Below are 16,298 nucleotides of genomic sequence, written 5' to 3' on the forward strand. Positions count from 1 at the left end.
TGGAAGGTGATGTTTGACTGCATTCATTTTTGACACATGTGCATGACATTGATTCAATTAACTTAAATGTAGTATCAAATTTGAAATTAGTTTGTGCAAATGCTTGATCTTATGTCGCTCAGTTGAAGGAGTGTCCCAATGAGGATTCTTATTATTATTCGGCTGACCTACAAGGTCAGCTAAAAATGGCAGAAGGAAACATTCGTTCTCTGCTCTGAACAACATAAAGCACTGAAAAGATGCAGACTCTACCAAACGGACAGGATAAAGGTCACGAGCCAAGACGTTTTAGATTCTCAAGTACAAACAAGCATATCGTATATGGTGAATGGTGAGGAGGAAGCGAGGTCACATTCAGCTTGACTTTTAATCTAATGTCAACTTTCTTCATCTCCTGACTGCTGCTGTTCTTCTGAATCTGTTGCGTTTCTTATGAGCCACTGTGTTTGTGATTTTCTCCCTTCACGGGCGTCAAACTCGACTGACTCATGCACCTGTGTGAGTCAACCTCCTGACAGGAAAATGTAGCAGATGAGAGGAGATATACCCTTCAGGTGCTTTCGCTGCCATTTATATAAAGCCTGCAGCAGAGACACTTATGCACTACATGCCCACAGAGTACTGCTATGTGGCCCCATAACACTTGATTTTCATCCTACATCCTGAGACCAGTATCTGATATCTACAGCTGTTCAGCAGGTTTTTAGAGTTTTCTATTCCAACATTTTGTATATAATAAAATAAACCGGAGCTGTTGTTTTGTTTTTTTATGTAGGGAAAACAATTGTGGTCTCTTTGAAATCCAATAAAGCCTCAATGCAATGCCCAGTAGACCAGTAGGTTTTTAAAATATGCAGTCTACTTCAAACTTCAATAAAAGCAAGTCTCGCTTGGCAAATGGAGCCTGATAATACTGTCTTTCCCCAATTTGTCATGGTGCCTCCACAGCTCCTGCACCTATTTTCCTCGCAGCTGGAACTGAGAGGGCAAATGTGAATGCCTCAAGAGTTTGGTTCCCCGCTGCCAAAATAGAAGGGTACGCAAGTATATTCAGCCAATGAATGTGGGCGTGCATGTGTGTGTGTGTGTGTGTGTTGTTCCCCACAGGTGCAGACTCCCCCAAAACCCCGGAAGGAAAAGAACCAAGGCAGCAAAATAAAAATCCTGAGTTGCATATGAATGAGCCGTGTGCGCTTAAATGAGAGAAATGGATAGAGCAGTGGACCAAAGTGCTGCAGGACCAGCACAGATAATATCCAAAGCAGCGGAACAGCAGCCTGTAGCAGAATCGCGGCCGAAACAGGCTCACATACGGGCTGATTTTTTTAATATAGCACAGACAGAGAAAGTGAAGCGTGAGGGGGTGAGAGTGTCAGATGGTGAGCTGCCTGTCGAAGCACATTGGAATATCGGACGGTCAACACAGGCAGCGAAAGGAAACCAAAATCCAACTCCATGAACAAGAAGAAAAACACAATAATAAAAAGAAGCTGAAGAACCAGAATTATCTCCAAATGTCCATTAAGATGGAATGCTTGATTAATCATCTAATGATGCACGTCTAAAATGTTTGCTGTAGTGACAACTGTTACACAAGGTAAGGTTCAGTATAATATAGAACATGGCGTGATTATTTAAACATCATTCATTCCTAATATTGCTAAAATATGACTCACTGTAACAGCTGTAATAGTCTTATAACATTTGGCCGTGCTTTTGAACATAAATATTGCATTAAAGAAACGTATGGAATAAAATTTGGGTAAATTTGTTAGCCTGAATTGTACTTTGGCTCCTTCGTTCTTGTAGTTTTGTTCTTCTATACTTTCCACCGGTAAAACAAGCAACACAGAGACAAAATTGTGGGTATCTCTCTGTTAATGAACAAAAAGACCACAATGGCTACTGTGTGACAAAGTGGTTCAGTTTGTTTTTACCACTTGTCCTTTAAATACATTTCGGATTAATTTAAAATTTCTATAGTTGACCATAATGCTTTAATTTAAACACTGCTGTTGTCACTTTGCTTTGACTAGCCCAGGTTTGTTTGTGGTAGCATTATGTTGCAGTTTACATTTCTGTATTTTTTAGTTAAAGCTGACACTTTTGGACCATTGGATGAATATGAATATTTCTTCTGTTTCAAGGTACATTTCTTAAATAGTTTTTTTACTCACCATTGTTTGTCCCTTTTAGATGCTAGAGCCTGAGCAGCTATATGGGAGGAGCCGGCCTAGCATTTCCTGCTTAAATGGCCAATGATGTCTCTGATTGCATCACTGGATTCTACCAACTGGAGGATTTTGTTTTTATATTGTTTTTTTTGTTTGTTTGTTCTTTTTTTCTTTAAAGTAACCTTTTGAGTTGCCTTGTATTAAATGTTTTATTCTGTGGGTTTAGATAAGTTTGTAAATTAGATTAAAAATCTTATTCCTGTTTCTTTGTTTAGTTGTTTTTTTTATCTGCTTGATTTGTACTATTATGGTATAGTCTAATGAAGTACAGACCAGTAAGATTTCAGATGCTCCAGATGGATGCCAGAGCCCAATAAAAGGATAAACAATAAAATTCACCAGGAGAACCTGGTGCATAAGTGTTTTTTGTTTGCCTGTTTTGACCATTTGACAACATTACCTCACACACTGAAATAACTTTAACCCCTTAACTGTCACCCCTAAACTCAAACATGTACACTGATGGGTCCCTGAGGACACCAGTGTTCTCATGACAGATGAGGGGTTTTCAACTGACACAGGTCATAATAAATAAAAATTTACTGGCAATCAACCAATGAAAATCAGACTTTGTTTTGAACTGTGGTTCAACAGACTCATTAAAATACAATAAAAACTAGTGCATATTAGCTGATTAGCCGAGTCCGGTCACTAGTATCACAGATATTGTGTTCTTAGCTTGCCAGCTGTAGTTTTAAATAACCACTGCCTTAAGTAGAGGAATAAAAGGGGCTCACTAAGTTTTCTAAAGTGTAGCAGCCTTGTTTTAGGTGGCTGGCCAGCAGTGCACAGCAGCATTTATGGCATTTATTTCTATTGACACAAATGGAGATGTGTATTTGTACTGTATAAATTTCAGTAATGCAAAATTTCACATCTATGTTTTTATTTTGTTTGGCTGCTTTGCTTACATTAATTACAAATTATTTACAAGGTAATCCTAAGGAATGCATCTCATATTTACATGATTTCTTAAAGGGAAAAGTCCAGAACTTAACTAAGCAAGACAGCTACAGTTTCAGAACTATAGCCTGGCACGACCGAGTCCCAAGAGAATCACTCTTGCCAAGTTACAAGCTACCCCATCTGACCACAGCACTATCATTTAGGCAAATCAGGATCCCGTACTGGTTGCTGTGGTCTAGTTTTTGATATAAACAATTAGCAAAAATGTTGCCTTTTTACTCTGCATCCACATTTTCAGTTTCTTTCATCTAACAGGTCTAAACATACCCAAATATTTCCATGTATGAATAATTGGCATTTATATACAGTAGTGCCCGTTCTTAACAAATGTCGTCTTAAGGCTTTAGAAAGAAAACATTTCCTTTGTACACCGAGATACATAGTCAATTCAGTCTAATTATAGACAGATGCAAAGTCATTTCACATACATTCCAATTCAGTCCTAGTTATTAAACAATGAAGTGAAGTTCAGGTTTTCTCAAATTGATTAAGAGTTTTTCATATCAGGAAATCCAGGCACTTTTTAACAATCACTCCTGAAAGAACATATAGAGGCAGTGGATTGTTGATTGCATTGAGTCATTAATATGTTACAGAATTGTTTCGGCGCCAGAGTGATCAGTATCGACTCCTTCTTCTCCTTTTCTGTATTATCTTTACTTAAGGTTGTTTTTTTTTTTAACATAATGAAAAAAATCCAGGTTAATCAATATTGGAAAAACTGCACAAGACATGAAAAGAGCAGATTCAACATTTAAAATAATTGCCAGTACTGTTAAATTAATACATGTTTGATCAATAAAAAAAAAATGCCCTAAGTGAGCTGAACAGAGCTAATACGAGCAGACTGGATGTTTCAGCCTGATCAAAGTGATGAGCAGAATCCACTTCAGTCTGTGATGACTTCATTTGTAAGGCAAAGACTTAGATTTACCAGCAAACACGCTTTGATGATTGAATGATTCTTTCATACGGAGCAGCAGCAAAGTGTTAAGGGCACTCATAAAAAATAAATTGATGAAACTACTTTTTGCATGTGCATGAAGAGTGTGCATTTCATCCTGCAGATGTGTGGGCTGAAAGGAGATTTGTATAAAAGAGGCACTCTAATCAGGATTCCTTTAAAGCTGGGTAAAAATGGAAAAAAAAAGTGTGTAAAAAAAAACAAAATCAGAGAACACCAGGTCCACACTGTGTTATTATACCGCACTATCCACGTTTATAGAGAAGCCAAGTTACACTATTCATTGTTTCATCACAGGAATGGTGTTTTTAAATGAACAAGCGGAAAAGGCTACATTTGTCAAGCCTTAAGCACACACAAAAGTAGGAGTCTGTATTGACTTCCATTCATTTTAGAAGCTGCATTGTGCATAACACAAATACTTACTTTTATCCTAACCATTACCTGCATATTTCTAACCCTAACTTTTACCAAAACTTAAGTGACATCATCTCTAAGCTTAACCCCTAACTGTAAAAAATAGGGCCCACCGTGCTTTGGCCCATATAAGGCCCATCGGTCTGCAGAAGCCAGAGAAGGTCCTCAATAAAATAGCTGTACACACACACACATAAAATGTCAATGGAGCTTAGGTACTACAAACTTTTAAGCTTGATAAGTATTGCCACTGTGTGCCAAAAAATTTGTTTTCTCAATTTTAAAACATCTTCTTTGCTGCTGTTATGGATGCCTTACCCACAGAACACAGTCAGCAGGAAGCTTAAACTGATAAACAATCAGATGAAGGCATTTGTGTAGTTTTGACAAGGTGCTACAATCTTGAACATCCACTTGCTAGAGTTATAATGTGAAATGCCTAATTAAGTGGGAGATGAAATAGTAGAATATGTGCATGAGCCCAATTTGTTTTCTCTCCAATTAGCGCTGATTCTAAGTGAAAGAAGCAGCGATGTTTTGAAGCAGCAGTGGTCGAGACCTGTTAAAGAAGCTTCAGCACCAACGTGACTCATTACAAAACAGGAATGTCAGCTAACGCAGAAAGCTGAATTCCACAATGTGGCGTGAAGAATACATGAATTAGTCATGCTTTGCTTCTAAGTGCACAAACACTTTAAAAAGGATACAAAAAAGAGCTGACTATCACTGAAACAAGTGTGCAGATTTATGGAAATTATTTCTTCTGTTCGGTGCACAGTCAGTGTTCAGTGTAATAAACATTATACAACTACAATTAAATCTGTTTCAAATAAAAAATAAGAAGAATAACTGCTCTTTTTCTAGCTTTTATGGACATTGAAATGTAAATATAATAAAGACTAAAGACCCTCCACATTTGATAGAAGTCCTGATGGATCGAGATCAGGCTTTGTGATTGTCACTAATTTGATGTATGCTTATTGACACTCTCTACTTGGAAGACCCACTTGTGCCCAGGCTTTAACCTGCTAGTTGATGCTGTGAAATTCTGATTCAGTATTTCCAGCATAATATTTCTGATGATGATACTGATGCTGAGAGATACTACCGGTCTGTGAAATGCCCAAGCCCTTTGGCAGCAAAACAAAGCCACAACATAAAGTCCCCACCTCTGTACTTCATAGTGTAGATTGGATTATCAAGCTGACAACATTTCTCCTTTCCCCCCTCTAATTGCAGCAATGGTCATTATTATAATGGTCATTATTGAGTTTCCTTTCCTTCTGTTGGTCTTTCTGCCATCTTCCCTGCTTAAGACACTGACTAAAACTCCTCCGCACTGCTCCTAACATTCTGTCGCTTTGGGAGCTTTAAGACCTAAGGTGCTTTGTGAAATTCTAAGAAAACCCTTAGAATTCAAGACATTAAGATTTTTCCTGAAATTACATCAGTAGAAGCTACTTTTAGTCTTTGGATTCTTTGAGAATATGTGCCCTGGTTTCTAGTCTCTAAACTTTTGAAGCTGTCAAATCATAGCAGCAGGAAAGTTTATGGGACGTATGTATATACAGACCCATTCAATAATTTGGAATATTATTCTATATTCTAAATGAAATAAAACCCTTGTGTAGGAACAAGGATTTTATTTTAATTACGAGACCAATTAATGTATTTCCATTTGTTTTTTGTTTTTTTTTATTTTATTTTTCAATAATTCACGTGAAAGAATGTTGCACAAAAGTATGAGAACAGATTGGTACAGCCACTCAATGCGCTCAGCTTGAATCCTGCATTCTGGTAAATACACACTTGGCTTTAGTTGTTTTCTCTCACAGCCAAACAGTGTGATTACGTGTCCAGAGAAAGAGGTAGACCTGGGTATTATAGCCTGCAGCTCATGACTAGTCCTCCTGTCCTCTCTAGCAAAGTGAAAAAACGCACCTCATTTCCACCAGCAGCGCAGGTAGTGGCAGCATTCAGAATTTGACAGAAAGGTAATAGAGTTGAATCGCTGTGACGGGCAAGAAACTCCAAGCGAAAAGCTTGTGTTTGCCCCTTGTTGCATTTGTAGATGTAAAATTGGATCTAAAACTAGAGAGTGGTTAAGATGTGAAACAGTATTTTATTGTAGAAAAAAGGAATAGAAATAAACCTGAAAAAACAGCAGGAACAGAAGCAATAAGAGGACAGTGAAGGAGAAAGGAAGGAATCTTTGTAATGTTAGGTGTATAGTACTCCTCTAAAATGTCCTCTACAGTATGTGCCACTGTGCAAAACAAAGCAACAGAAAACAAGACGTGAATTTGCAAATGCTAAATGAAAGTCAAGACTGCTGCAATTACAGTTCTACTATATTATAGAGCAGCAGCTATTTGCTTTAGGTTGTATACAGTGATGGATTTAGAATGAAAAATATAGCCAAGGCATTTGTAATACTTTTCTCGCCGTTGCAAAAATTATTGCAATAACATTAACATTGCTCATCCCTAGTTATATGTAGGCAAATTATTGAGGAGTAAAGAGGTAAAAGTCATGATTTAAGTCCTAAGACCAGGGAAGAAACAGTTCTTCCCTAGTTTGCATTTTGTGCAAATAGATCAAAACCACGTTCTAAGTAGAACTGCAAAATGCAGGGGGGAAAAAAGAGAGCATGGTAATTACTAAAAACTGCTGTTCACTGATCAAACGTTTTGGCACAAGAAGTAGTTTTTGAAATTGGTCTCATGATCCCATTTGATCACTTTGCATTTTGAAGCTCAACTTCCAACTTGGTTATTATCGCATGCCATGAAATATTCATCCGTTCTTACATATCTTCTGTCTTAAGATTTTGATACAAGCTTAGTTTATTTGTTCCTTTTTTACATCGGTGGGCTTGCTCTGAACACACTATCAGAAGGTAATTTGACACAACACTGCTGCAGACTGTGTATTTAGAGTGAAAAAGGATTTATAAATCAGTGGGGTTTATAGATCCCTCTGAATAAATTCGGACAGAAACAAAAAAAAATCAAGTTCATTTAATGAAAAGTGCATGCCTTAAAGGAGCTTCAGTAGTTTAGAAATAGGTTGTTTAATGTGCATAAGAACTGATTGATTAACCTTGAGCTCAGTTTTCCGTTTGATGACTAGCAATAGAGAACAAATGTCTGGAGTGTTTGCTTTCAATTCATGCTGCCGTGATTTGTTTAGTCCTCTAAAGAATGCACTAGAAAATCTGAATATACAACCATAAAAACTTGATTGAGGGTATGAACTCTTAAAGAAAAACATATTAATGGCCAATTAAGACTTGAAAAGACTGCCATAGAAAAACATCAAGAACAATTTCACAGTTCCATACATGAACAAATTTACATTTGGACTTCAGCTGCTACCATTTTTAAGCAGAAACCAATTGTTTTGTTTTCATCTTCCAGCTCTCCTCAGAACAAGTCCTTTTTAAATAAGTGAATATATGTTAAAATTAAACCAGCTATCATGGCAATTATGTCTCCTAAAGCCAGCGTGTGCAGTTAAACCATCAAAAACTGTGCTCCAGAATAAACTGAACTTTCCGTGCGTCTTGAATACCATTCATCGCGAGCGACCAGGAGAGGAAAATGGGAGCAGTGTTTGACGGCCTCTCAGAGTGCGAAGCCGCATTCCTCACAAAGCAGCTCACATGATAATCAAGTCAACGGGTGGGCCTTGAAGACACAAGAGAATCACAAAGTGCTGCCCTTGTCCTTTTTCCCCTTTCACTTTCAAAGGCTTTTGTCTACAATTCCCCAATGCTTCTTAGAAAACTAGATAAATATGGAGACAGTCAGAAAGAAGGAAAACAACCAAACACGTGGGATTTGATAAACATGTGTTGAGATAAAAAGAAGCCAAGTTGAGAATATAATATTTTTATTATTCAGCTCTGTTAGAAAAAAGTGAGATTTTTACATTTGTATCTAACCAGCTTTGAAGCAGTGGGGAGCCTTATCAGCACAACCATTAATTCTTTGGTTTTCCATCATTCAAGATTTATTATTAAAAAAAATTCAAATGAGACTTTATGTCAATCTAAATGGCAGCCAAACATGTTAGCAAAAAGCCCTTAAATGTCAGTTTTAGAGAGAAAAATCTTTTAAACATTTCCCATTAGGAAAAAAGTATTCATATAGTTTTATATGTTGTTTAAAAAAACTTTTTTCCCTCACTAGCATCAAATCAGACTGAAATTTTCCTGGTTCAGGTTAGTTAGGACAGAACAATACCTCAGATTATTTGTAATTTTAAAGCCAGTTTTAAAGAATGAGGAAATGAATGTAAACCTTTTTCATCTCCCAGTTTTTCTCAGAACAAGTCCTTTTTAAATTAAATTAAAAACTAATACAATTGAATTACAAATTTCTATTGTTCTTTCATTTAGTAAACAGGATCACCTAAATAATTCCTAGCCATCCAGAAAGAGGAAAAGTTTAGTTTGATTTAATGTCAGAGAGAATAAAGAGAAAATGTGTTTTTTGGGGGGTGTTTTGCAGTGTATGTAAATGATTGCTTTTGTCACAGCTTGACAAATGTGTAAATATTCATAAGTGTATAATGAAGAGTCAGAATGAAAATTAAAGTGATTTCATAATAAGCTTACAGGAAATACAACAAAGACAGAAGCACACAGGGAGGGGTAGGTTCTAGTCACATTTACAATCTTATATCAAGTGATTCATCTTAGTAGTTTTTCAGCAGGGCAGTAAAAAAAATTTTTTTTAAAACCCACAGAGCTGATTTCAATGCAGCCAACACCTCTGTCTGCCAAAGAGTCAGTCTTTTCCGTCTCTGTGGTTAAGCCATCGCTATCCTCTGATCTTCCCTTTCTTTGTTTCAAGCCACTATAGCCTCAGAGAGAGGTGACCTATTCCCATTTACTACCACTACAGAATAGCTCATTCTGGGCAGCAGGGAGCGCACAGACACTCACTCTTTGATGATTGATTGAAATCCCGCAAGGTCCGGATCACTTACTGTAAGGCAATACCAGAGCTGATACAGGGCAGTGCTGCAAAGAAACCCCATGAAAGAAAATCCCTCTGCAGAGGAGGGGAGTAGAGAGCAGAACCAAGGCAGAGTTTGGGGAAACTGACAAATCCCATCAGGACATGGATCACGATCGCCTCCAGTCGATATTCAGGCCAGTCTCCTGTCTCTGTTTTCCAGCTCATAAAACTGCCAGCTCATTCCCTCTGCTTTCTGACTGGCGCTCCCCTTCTTTGTGTGTCCCAGCTGTGTCTTAATAAATTGTCCAAACTGAGAGGCTTTTTATGGGTCTCTGCTGAGAAAATTGACCTTAATTAAGTCTTAATGGCATTGTTTAACAAATTAAATCCTGCATTCTAAGACAGTCCGCTGAAGCTACACCTGAACAGATTTACAGAGTTACAGTACCTATAGAAACACATTCAAATCCCTTGATCTTCTCCAGATTTTGTCCTGTAGCAACTATAGGCTTCAGTAAAACTTATGGAAATTTGAATTTACAGACCAACATAAATCAGCTATTCATATTTATGTATATTTCTTTTTTAACAGCAAAAAATCTGAAAGGTGTGGCACAGATATGTGTTTAGAATATTTTATACAGCTATGACATTTGTACAACATAAAAGCTTTAAACATGTACAATGAACAGACTGGCATTTTCACTCCATTCTTTTCAAAATAGCTCAAGTTCAGTCAGACTACATGATAACTATTTCCTATTGCCACAAATTCTGCAATGGATTTAGTTCTATTTAATCCATGTAGCTTTCAGTTTGGAGCCGTTTTACTGCTGGAAGGTGAAACTACTGTCCACTTTCAAGTTTTTTGTAGCTTCTTCTAATTTTTCCTGAGGAAAAGTATCCCCACATCATGATGTTGCAATGCCATACTTCATAAAGACCAAATTTATGAAATGCATGACAATTAGTTTTTCTAATTTTCCACAGCTTTATCCCTCACCTGTATAGTGGGTCGCCTGGTTTTCCTGATGATACTTGTTCACCAATGCATGTGACACAACATTCAAAAGGAAATGTGAAGAAGAAAAAAAATCAGGACTTTTAAATGCTTTTGCAAGGAAATATCTCCAACGTAATGTGTGCACGGTTCCATGAGCTAAGAGAACAGATGACGCCAACTGCGCACCACACCCATTGGAGGCCTGAAGTTATCACGAATCATGGTTACATCTTCTCCTGCTGCGGGTCCCACCTGTTGCGTGAGAAAGGTGTCCTTCCTTCTTCTGCCTAAACACTATCTACCCCCCACCTCCATCCACCAAAAATGTTCAGAGCGACGGTGCCAGGGGGGCAGATAGTGCCATCATTCAGCTGCTTCCTCTTCCGCTTGGCTAAGCACTGGGCCTAAAGTGCAGGCAGCAGCAAGAGTGGGAAGGTGTGCAATAACAAAACCACAAAACTACATGTGCCCTCTTTCACACAAAATCTCTCAGTTTCACCGGCTCACCCTCACACGTGCACAAACAAATCTCCTGCGGCAAAGCATGTGGTGCCAGGCCAGAGCGTTCATCTGAATGGGCAAGAGTTGGTACCTTGATGCTGACTTGTTAGGCAGGAAGGTGGAAATTGCATTAACCCAGAGGTTAGCACTCTGGAGCAAGCCAGTTCCTGTGTTTTTAACCGACCCTTCATCCCAGCTTCTCTCTATCTTTCAAACCTTAATAAATACAGCACCTACAAGTGCTGAAATAAATTCTGAGTGTGGAACGTTTAAGAGCTCAAATTTTTCATGCAGCAAAGAACAGAAGTTTTCTTACCAGAAGGCAAAAAACTCAGCACAATCAGAGGAAGGAGTTGACGCACTCAATGAAACCTGACAACATGCACATAAGAAGAGAGGGAGGTATCATTTTCGAGTCTTAATCCATCTGTTGTCTGCACCTCTGCCATGTGCTCTAGGCAACATCCTGTGCGCACTCGGGATACTGCGAGAGTTGCCGTGGGGACACTGTTCATCCTCGCCATGGAATTACCAGAAAGATTTACTGTGTCGGTCAGATAAGCTGCAGGGCTAAAATAATGGCCGAGGCTGTGATGGAGCCCAAAGCAGACCCAAAGATCCAAGCTAACAGCAACACACTGCTGGACACATCAATATAGTTCTTTAAATGATATACAATGTCATATATAGTCAAATAATATAATTCAAAAATGTGGAAATTGGGTTTTTTTGTAATTTACTGAGAAAAGAGCAATTTTCAGATTTCTGCAGAAATCTGTTAAATTAGAGAATCCATTTTAGATTACGACCATCAATGTTCTTCAGTATGGCACTACAAATATATAAAGGGCATTACACGAACAGTTTGTATTTCAAAGTTTCTGGTAACAAGGTAATAATAAATTTCACCGTCATCTGATGTCCAACTTCCTTCCACTTAGATAAAAAAATTCTGAATACCGAAAAACCTGTGGGGAGGTAATGCTTAAAAATAAACACCACTCAGCTGGGTTCACACAGAATCCCTGAATTAATGTCCCAAAATCTCTGTGTTGATGAGGACTACAAGTCCTCTGTTGAGCTTTGCTATAACTTGCTCTGACATGATGCAGATATATGATGGGGTAAGAAGTGAAGAGGTTAAAACCTTGGGATACAAGTAACAGGCCAGTTACAAATATGACAAGTTAATTGATCATCTTTACTGATGCATGATTAAATAATATTCAAAAGGTTGTGAATATTTTCCTCTGGGTGGGTTTATGTCTCACTACAAGCCTAATTTTAAGCGACACAGCAAAATCATGAGAATTTGTACCTGCAAATCTGAAAAGTTGCAGGTACAGAAAACCCTCTGAAGGGTGTTCCAGCTGAAAGCTTAACAAGATCCCAAATCCAACCTACAGGCAAACAACCTACAAACGCAAAGGGATTTCTATCTGACTGGTGTTACTCTTCTTGAAGTAGAAATCAAAGTAAAAAAAAAAAAAGGATTTAAAAAAAAAAAAAAAATCATCATCCACAAGTTTTGCTTGATTTTTGGCTAGTATAAAAATGCATGCTTCAATAGAACCTACTGATGTTCCAGTGTAGATAAAATAAGCTACACACACTACAAGCTCCTCTCCCATATGTTGTCTCCATGGGCAACCGAGGCACCAATCTGTCGAGGCCCCTGAGACATCTCTTCCTTCCCAGATCTCCTCCTCCTCCTTTAAAGTGCTGACGATAGGGACGCGTTATGAGTTTTTTTTTTTTTTACATATATATATAATAAAAGGCAACAGATTTGTGTGTGTCTGAGGGATGGCTAAGTGTATGCGCCGACATGTGTGCCCCCCTTCGTGTGTGTGATCATACTTAATCAATAGAGGCCTGTGTGTGGAGGCCAGCCTTTTTCCTCCTCAGAGGACCTGTTGATGCTGGAAAACAGGGGGACCGCTGTACAACTGGGTGGCCACAGAAATGTGGCACTCATCTAAAATGCAGCAGAACACCGCCTGCCAACACACTTCCTCATTGAAATTCTGATTAAATAAGGCCAGGCTGGCCAGCCAGCACTCGGAAAACTGTTTAATTACATCTTCCTGGCTCTTCTTCCCGTCATAGGTGCAACAGCAACTGGGCATTTAAATAAAGCATCTATAAATGGTCACTGATATCTTTAATGAAAGTCTCTTAAATTATGTAATCTAAAGGGGTTTAACAAATATTTAAAGCTGTAGAGCCTTTTTTAGTACAAAGTGTGCTGTAGTAAAAGTATAAAGAATCAATAAGTCCCTCTCTGTGCCGCAAAAATCACGTTTTTCCTTCCTAACTTTACTGTTCTTGTGTCACCATTTAAAAATAAATATTTCCCACAACTCTCCAGCTACCTGTTTGAACTGCCTATCACTATTCTGTCACCGTTTTATCACAGAGCTCCACCGTGTACTAAATTATTTACCTGCAGAAAATGATGGCTCTTTACAACGCAGGTGAGGCCAGCTTAAGCCTCCAAACGATGACAAATCTGAACCAAAACGGCCCGATGTGAATTATTTGCGACCAGTTTCTTTGCATTAAACCATGGTATAAAATATTAACACTCATAGCTCTTTAACCTTGAGTTAGGTCGATCACCAGCTAACCTCATTTCGTTTTGAAGTATAGCTAAACAAGAAAGAAAAATAAACACTTTTTGAAATGTTGCAACTATAAACTGTTATGGTTTATTTGGGACATTATAGATATGGTTTCACAAGAATAGAAAACACTTTATTTCCAAATTAAACTCTGACAAGCATGGCATTTAATTATGTAATTTGATCCAAGTACAAATTCAGCATTTCTGTGAAGGCATCAAATTTTAAGAGAATCTTATTGAACAAAAACCATCAAGAAGACCAAAGAACACACCCAATAGGTCAGAAATAAAGTTGTGAAGAAGTTAAAAGCAGGGTTCGGTCATAAAACCAGATCCTAAGCTTTACATTTATAATGAGACATACAGTAGGTGGAGGTTCAGCTTCCAGTAGGATTAAGATCACAAACCTAACACGATAGACATTACAGAGTGTTTTAGAAAGCATAACCAAGTTTTATAACAAACATAATTCCTACAACGTATATCTACGCTTAATAATTAATGTTAACAGATCCAATTTTACTTGGCTTAAGCTGTTTTCCAAAGAAAAACAGGCAAAGATTTCACTTTCAAAATGTGCAAAGTTGGTTCTACTATTGAATCCCACACTTGTTTGATTTTTATTTGAAAAAGAACTTTGAAAACCATGTGCCATTTGTTACAAAGAACATAAGATAGTCGTTGTTGTTGTTGTTGCTGTTGTTTATTTTTATTGCCGAGTGCTTTTACACGGACCGGTTAAACTGTAAATAAAGTAAGAAAAAACAAAACATCAACTTAGTATCGCAGAATTCAACCAACACAAACTTAAACATAGATTTATTAGCTAGGCTTGACTAACCAGTTATAAGGCAGTTTATTCTTAGAACACTTCGTAATATAACAAACATCGGCATTCAACTATCAGTGCAGCAAACACAGCTAGCATCGGGCTAATTAGCACTAGCAAATTCAGCAAGCTCACGCTTAGAACAGATAACAAAAACTCATCTCCCCACAGCTTACAGCATTAATAACTCACCACGTTGGGCAACACTCATGAAGGCCAGTAGAATATGATTTTATTGTAGTTTCAGCTTGTTAGCTTCAGCTAACGGCAGACTCGGTGTATTACTGGCCTGCCGTAAGTTTCTTCTCTTGTTTCACCTCCCCTCCACTACCAATGCAAAACAACTACAGAGCCCCCTAGCGGAATAGGAGGAGTGAATCCAACACCATTATTCTGCCACTTCATAATCATGCACTACATTGTATTGCTCTGTCAAATTAAATCACCATAAAACACATAAGTTTATAGCTGTAATGTGATTAAAGTGAAAAAGTTGAAGTGGTATGAATGCTCTGCAAGCTTTTGACTGGCTGAATTCAGATAATCCGTATCTCCACATGAAATTTTATATTACAGTGTAATGACTTTTTATGATGATAAACATTTCATAGATCATTATTTGCTGTTAGACAAAGCCCGAGGGCAGTTTATGCCAACATGTCTATATTTTTATATAGACATTTGTATGAAGGTCAAGGATCAGAAAATCGTCTCCCAAACAGGTACAAATCAAAAGCCAATTGGACAATCAATCAAATTATCCACCAAAAGACAAACTAGGTTACTCTAGTCACTCTCATGATGGCACTGTTATATACTTGTTTGGTAGCAAAGAAGACAAACCTTCTAGCCTGATGAGAATATTAACACACTTGACGCAGGCGCCCACTTTCAGCAGTGGCTACATCTCACTTAGAAGCCCCTTCTTCCAAGAGACGACAGGGTTATTCATGAGAGGTTAAGTGATTTGACCTGCTCAGATGCCTGCTAAACGGAAGACAGTCAATTAAGAAAGGGGAAAAAAAAGACAAGAAAACAGGCCAGTGCGGCCCAACATAACAACTCCCTTCCCTCGGCTGACGGCCACAGCAGATGAGTCACAAAGACTGGCTATTAGAGGAAGCCCTAAAATGTGGAAAGCGGTGCTGTCAAAAATCATCATTGTGCGTTTGTGTCTCTGCTTTCAGGAAATGCAAAGGCAGTGTCCCGCTATTGTGCATGCTAGCAGGAGTTTTCTAGCAATGATGGCAAAATTACAACAAACTGATGGTGTGATGTTTGCAAACAATTTTCATGCACAAGAATGCTATTTTGCTAATTCTGAAGTACCTCTAAAACAGGATAACAGTTATGAAGAAGATTTATTCATTTTTAGAACCTGAATTAGATCTACAAGTTTGAATTATACTCTACAGTATTTGCTTTCATCCTCACAAATCCACAATTATGCACATAAACTCAAATGATATTTGGATAAATGCTGATGACCAAGATGCAGAGAAACCACATCATCAAGCTTCTGACATAACGTTGGCTGTGTTTTCGACCACTCCACTCATCAGAAGTGGTAGAGTTTATTAAGTAGTTGGACTCCTGACAAAGAGCTGGCTTTTACGTATTGGCCATAAATTTTCAAATGGACTGAGGTCAAGGCCATTGTAGAAATTTATTGTTAGTCTGATTTATTCGCTATAAAATCAGTTTTCTCATGTGCACTTGTGATTATACTCCCTTTAGAGCACTGTATTGTATCCTGATACTTTGAGACCCAAATTGTCACCATCAGATGAA

At 37.9% G+C, this 16,298-nt stretch overlaps 1 protein-coding gene across 1 annotated transcript in view; it reads right to left on the reverse strand.

Annotated features, from left to right (window-relative positions):
* The window catches only part of b4galnt4a (beta-1,4-N-acetyl-galactosaminyl transferase 4a), a 138,020-nt gene that overhangs the window by 118,164 nt on the left and 3,558 nt on the right, over positions 1-16,298 (reverse strand). The window lies entirely within an intron of this gene.

Source organism: Xiphophorus couchianus, chromosome 2, assembly GCF_001444195.1.
Source record: "Xiphophorus couchianus chromosome 2, X_couchianus-1.0, whole genome shotgun sequence".
Classification (NCBI taxonomy): domain Eukaryota; kingdom Metazoa; phylum Chordata; class Actinopteri; order Cyprinodontiformes; family Poeciliidae; genus Xiphophorus; species Xiphophorus couchianus.